This window comes from Xiphophorus couchianus, chromosome 8 (genome assembly GCF_001444195.1).
Source record: "Xiphophorus couchianus chromosome 8, X_couchianus-1.0, whole genome shotgun sequence".
In the NCBI taxonomy this organism is placed as follows: domain Eukaryota; kingdom Metazoa; phylum Chordata; class Actinopteri; order Cyprinodontiformes; family Poeciliidae; genus Xiphophorus; species Xiphophorus couchianus.
This window is the reverse complement of record NC_040235.1, coordinates 21,871,101-21,877,724: the sequence shown is the minus strand read 5'-3', so window position 1 is coordinate 21,877,724 and position 6,624 is coordinate 21,871,101. Positions and strand designations below refer to the sequence as shown.

Genomic DNA, 6,624 nt, shown 5'->3' with positions numbered 1-6,624 from the left:
ACTGAAGGCATCAAAACTATGAATAACACATGTGGAAATATGCACTAAACAAAAAAGTGTAAAACAACTGAAAATACCCCTTATATTCTAGTTTCTTCAAAGTAGCAACCTTTTGCTGTGATTACTGCTTTGCACACACTCTGCATTTTCTTGATGAGCTTCAAGAGGTCGTCACCTGAAATGGTTTTCACTTCATAGGTCAACCTGCCCTGTCAGGTTAATAAGTGGGATTTCTTGCCTTATAAATAGTCATGAAAATAAAGAAAACCAATTGAATTAGAAAGGTGTGTCCAAACTTTTGGTCTGTACTGTATATGAAGTTTATACTCTAACACGAGAGTCCCGTTGTTATTTAAAATGTATTCTTGTGGGCAACGGCAAGATGTTTTTTTTTTTTAAATTAATGGTTCTTTGGTCTGAAATGAAATGCTGATGTTGTGGCACTTTAATATCCCGGCCTTTCCCATAGTGCTGCAATAGCATTACGGAAATGTATTACACATGTTCATAAGGACGTCTGGCACTGGGGAAAAATAAAAAAATAAAATTATATATATATAAAACAACTGATATATATATATATATATATATATATTTTTGTCTATATATATATATATATATATATATATATATATATATATATATATATATATATATATATATATATATATATGGTATATATATATATATATATATATTGCTCTAAAGTGAAATGGTTATGCAGTTATTGCTCTCTTGCTTCGTGCACTGGAATGACATCGGCGAGGTGCACTGAGGAGATTGGCGAGGCTCAACCGTCCGGACCGCAGCCTGTCAGGCCAGTTTTTCTTAATGTCCAGAGCCAGACTGACGGATGGGCCGAATAATTCATCTAATGGCATTAAGGTGACACGGCTTACTGCTGTCATCACTCGCCTCCCCTGGTACCAGCAGCGGCCTGCACTGCATTAATTACACACTCTGCAGCTGCAGCTGCGAAGTTACAGTATTAACCCGATACTTGCTGGAAAGTGCAACGTCTCCCCTTTCAGAAACCGTTGGAACTTTTCCACTTAGCGCTACGTGTGGCGGAATTACGGTACTGCAAATTTAGATGTGTCGCCGGCGACACGTGTAGCTGCGCATCCAGGCTGCTCAAACGTTGTCTATGTTTGGCAGCACATACCTGTGTGAACAACTGTTTTCTTTGATGAACCTGAACAAAACATCACACAGAAGTCAACTTACTGCTGAACACCTTCACTCAATTCTGAGGATTTCCTCAGCTCAGAGCCTTACCCCGAACATTGATGAACTTGTGGAAAAGATGGGACACCACCAAGTATCACCCTCAACCTCAAACCAGTGAACATTACTGTGCAATCACATATTTAGAGTTTTTACTCAGTTCAAGTTTAAAAGTTAAAGTTTAATATTTGTTTTCACTGCATGTTACTTCTCCTTGATGAAAGTGCTGTTTTTGATTAATAGATTTTTGCTCTTTATTTTATTGTATTTCAATCCAATTATATTTTAAAAATATTTCAGTTGTGTCTGTTGAAAATTAAAGATTACTGACAGAGCCATAAGAAAATGTTGCTTTATTTATCTGATCATATTGGAATATATTTGTTAGGTTTTCAGTAGGTTCAATTAGGTTCACTAGACTATATGCGTCATTTAAAAAAATTTCAATGAACATTCGATCAGTCCGGCCCTCGGCTTGTAGCTAAATTTTTTATTTGGCCCTCCGTCCATTTGACTTTGACACCCCTGCTCCACAGCTTCGCTGACATATTGAGATCTTTGATGTAATGCAGATGGAGGAGGCTACAAGTTTTAATTTCAGCTGTCTAAAAGCAAAAGATAACAACAGTAAAAGAAAAAAAAACAGTGCTTGATGATGATGGCTGCTTAAGTGAGTCTATATATTTTTGAGTGGGTTTTCATAAATGAACTGGTGACGAAGAGCCCATCGTCAGCAAATGGCTGCACAAATGTGCGAGTGAGTGATACAAAACCTCGGTTTCATGGAGTGTTCTGTTTGCGTAATGCGTTGCTCGCGTTTGTTGACATTGCGGTTGGATTTATGAAATACACGGTATTGATCCCGAAACAGGAACCTTGAGCTGCACGTGGAGCCGGAGGAAATTTCCGCAGAGGATGAGAAATGCAGAGCGTAATTGAGGAGAAGGTCTCAGACCTTGTTAAGTTGGAAACAACGCTCGAGTGTAGCGAGATGCCAAAGTTTGCTGCACTCACGTTAATGAACTCCCATCTCTAACAAGAAAGATAATAGGTGCCGAAATTAGATGAGTGATGTTTCCAGGGTGAATGCTCGGCGTTTGGTCCCGGGTTTGGCAGCAGTAGAGAAACACGGCGCCGTCTCCAGCCATTTTATCTCACTTATTTGGAGGAAATACGATAAAAAAGAGATATACATTCCAGATTATTCAATTAGAGGAATAAACATAATTTGGTTGGCGGGAAAGAGGCTGAAGAGGAAGAAGAAAAAAAGAAATTATCTAACAGAAAATCTTGGGGATTAAAGCAGAATTAATTTTGTAGACTGGAAAATCTCAACGTCAACACGAGTCATGAAGAATGTAGCAAGTTCTCACCGTGCTAGAACATCATACGAGAATCTGACTGTGCTATTTGCTTGTCAAATTATTCATATACACTAAATGTTTTATCAAACCACCACCACAGACTTCACCCAGATTAAGGATTAAAGGATTCAAATCCAAGCATACGTTTCAGCGGTTCTGTCATGGAGTGACACGATTTTGTTCATTTTCATTACATCTAGCTGGCTAATGGAAGAGTGCTGCTTGGCTTATGTTGCACTCTGCCACGAACGTAATCATTTTTGTACCTAAAGAGGTTCAAGAGTCAGTACACAGCGTTAGTTATTACAGCCATAAACCACTGAACACGCCTAAAGTCTGATTGTAGTGATGGACTCAGACCTGAACCTTCAAAAACACAAAGACATTTACAAAGTTGGCCTTCTGTCACCTGAAGAATATTCCTAAGACTGAAGGGCAAATGTCCCAGCAAGAACTTAGAAAATACTTTAAAATACTTTTGTTAGTTGGTTAAATCAGTTACTTAGGGTTAAAGTTGCTGGCTTAGAACCAACAAACATTGAAAACCTGTCGCATCAACCTTCCAGACCACTCAGGTCGTCCGGTTCAAGTCTGTTCTGTATCCCAGGAATCGGAGCCAAACATGGAGAAGCAGCATTCGGCTTTTATGCCCCAATAATCTGGAACAGACTTCGGGGAAACTGCAAAACAGCCAAAACGCCGAGCTACTTTAAATCAAAGAATCCACCTATTTAGATTTATTTAGTAGAGATGCCTTTTAAAATCTAGCAGTTTTTTAATTTTATTTTTATTTGCAAAGTCAATTGAAATCCAAACCATCATTTATCTTTGCAGCAATGCACTATTTTGTGTCCATCACGAAAAAAAGCCAAAGGAAATGCTGGATTTCATAGATATAATGTAACAAAATGTTGATAGAGCTGCATTTCTACTCCTGTAATGCGGTTTGTTGCTTCTCTCTCTTTTCAGCAAGTCTCATGTTTCCGCTGGACCTAACAAATCTGCTATATTCTTGTAAGCCCCCATAAACTATGCTGATCTGTCTGTATGTTTAATGTGTTGTTTTGTTAGTTCTTAGAATGTCCTGTAGGGGGCACTAGACCCACATTTCTCCTGTGTCGGTACGAGAAGAAGAGGAAAGACGAAAAAAGAAATGGCAGACTAAGCACATTTCAGCAGAAGTTACTGCGCATAAGTGCTGCTGTGATACGAAATAAATCTGTTTATCTTGAACTGGATAATGTACATGCTGTTCTGAGATTTCTCCGGTGAGTCTGTTGTTTTATTTTCAGCTCTTTACTTACGCACAATGGCTACCTAGCTGCAGCTAACGTTGCTCAGTTTTTTTTTTTAACTGGAGAAAAAATCAACCGGAGTATAAAGTGTCGCTCTGTAAGTAGCGTAGCTCTGTGAAATGAGACCGTTTATGATGACGTGATGTTTATTAAGTAATTTCTTTATTACTGAGCGTTTTTGGTTTATTTTAAACGCTAATTTGGTTTTCACTGAGAAGTAATTGAAAGATTTCTATGATTTCCTTATACCTGCATGATCGGTTAACGCTGTGCATGCAGGTTGTTTTTTTTTTTTTTTTTGGACGACCGATACCTGAACGAGCCAGTGGTTCCAGAACCAGGAGGGTTCCGCCGCCATCTTTGTGACTCGGACTGAAGCCTGGACAGACGGAGGTTCTGGTGCTGGATGTTTTGCGTGGACAACAGATAAGCTTATTGAACAAAAAGGGGGCCCCAAAACTATTTTTTTTATTCCACAAACTATTTGTTCATGAACATTTTCATGTGCAACTTAAGTGCACATTGACTGAACTGTTATATTGAAGGACTAACTGGAATATGCAATTTCTTTTGTTGAAATAAGCTTTAAAGCTACTGTTAAAAAAACTACCCTCAATTTTCTATATATTAATTTGATATTTTTATATAAGGGTGGACAATTTAAGTTTTATACCTTAATTTTATTAAGGTAATTAGTGTTACCTGGATTATTATTTTTTTTTGTGGGGAAAGAAAAATAAACTTGAGTTGTTAAAACTTTTATGCATATCATCCTCCTGTGTGACCCTAGAACAAAAGTAACTTTCCTACTGAATTTATTGCTAATTAAATTAAGTAGTGGTTACATTCTGAATTAATATCTTTTTTAAAATATTATTTAACTTCTTGTTCTCTTGCTTCCAAAAATGAGAAATTTTATTTAATCCTTTAAACGATAACCCAAGTTTGAGTACAAAGATTTGTCTTTTCAGTATTACCTGTATGCACTTGATTCTTGCCATGTAACTGCAGCTCCCATATCGCACCATGAACACGTTTTAGTGCATCTACCTTACTTTAACTACCCATATCGTCAAACTGGAAGAAAAGACGCTTTGTGTCTCCGAAAACTATCTTTTTGTCAACAAATTCCAGATGCTTCTCCATGGCTCTGCACACCCTGGTGCCATTTGTTGTTGTCACTAACGGTTCAAATCAAGCGCTTTTCAGAGAGCGGCGCAATCGGGCCTGTCTGACGTTCGGATGCTGCCGAGTGCCGGCGCAGGTGTGCAGCTGGCAAACCGGAGCCCCGTGCAAGAAGGAGCTCTGACAGCTCAGAAATTCAGTGTGATGTCTCACTGAAAAGTGTCAAAGCACACACCTGTTTCTGCACTATTTTCCTCTAAAGAGGAACAGAAGGGAAGTTTTAGTTGCATGGCACATTTTTAAATAGGGCAATTTAAAGTTATTTATATGACACATTTAAAAGGTAGTATAAACAAAATGGAAAAAGCATTGATAAATGAGATATAAGTGTTTTGATTTTGTAACCACGAGTGTTGCGGTTCAGAAAAGCTCAAAACTACTTGGCTTTGATCCTAGAAACACTCACGTAAACAAAAATGTAGATTTCCTTCTTTTGCAAATATATGATAAATGCTTTTTTCCCCCTTTTTAGAAAAACACTAGGTCAAGTTTCCCACACAATTCAAATACAACAAATGTAAAAAAAACAACAAACATGGAGCTGCATCCTAACTATGACTTGACCCAGCTAGGAAAAAAAAATGAGCCTACCTTTTTTGTACGTACATGAAAGCAAAAAAACAAAACAAAAAGAGTGACAACTCACAATCTGACTAGATCCAATTTGCAGAAGTCTACAGCTGCACCAAGGCTGCCGGGGCTTTTCTCTGCACCTTGCATCTGATTCAGCAGGGAGATTCGTAACTTTGATGAGAGCGAAAAACCCTGCAGCTTTCAGGAGGATCATTATGGAAGCCATGTCTGCAGCAGCTACCACCGTTCATTGGTGTGCAGCTCGCATCTAGCTTGGTTGGAGAGCGAAGGCCGTGACCATGACAATTTTTTTTTTCTTTTACCCCCAGTTCTCTAAAACATAACTAATATATGGCGGGGTTAGTTTCAATTATTCAATGACGTAAATTTGATTGTGTAAATTTGTTTTTGCACAATTGCTTTACTTTTTTCCCCCCTCCTACATACAAAAGTCCCAAACTGGAACCTGTGTATTGTGTTTCTGGTAAGACTGTAAATCTGACGCACATACAAACTGCAGGGATGAACAACAAAAGGTGTTTCTCTTTGCTCACTGGGGTTTTTCTTGTGAACAACATAATCCATCAGGTTTGAATCTACTGACATTTTTCAAATCCAGTGAGATGTTTTATTTATTTTTTGAGTTATACTTTCATTTTGTTGAACTATTAGATTATAATTAGCAATCCTTCATGCTTACTTGCTAATTTTAAAATAACCTGCTGAACTGGAATCAAATTGGTAAGTAGCTCGAAAATCCCAATAAAATATATGCATATATTTTATATGGATATAAAATACATGCACATAGAAGTTTGTGCCTTTAATGTAAAAAAATTACTCATATGTATAATGCTGTGGGATATTAAGGTAAGGAAGAACCCAATAAATGATGATATTAAAGCACAAGAAACAAGTGTTTAAGTCTCTTAGTTCTGGAATTGATTAGTTTCAGGTTCTCTTATACGGTAGCCCAGATG

General features: G+C 37.7%; 1 long non-coding RNA gene across 1 annotated transcript; it reads left to right on the top strand.

The window, feature by feature from the left end:
- Positions 1 to 3,751: 3,751 nt before the first annotated feature.
- Positions 3,752 to 4,485, top strand: LOC114150021 (uncharacterized). The gene is made up of 2 exons (XR_003596650.1): positions 3,752 to 3,859; positions 4,166 to 4,485. It is a non-coding gene; the product is annotated as an uncharacterized LOC114150021 (long non-coding RNA).
- Positions 4,486 to 6,624: the final 2,139 nt, after the last annotated feature.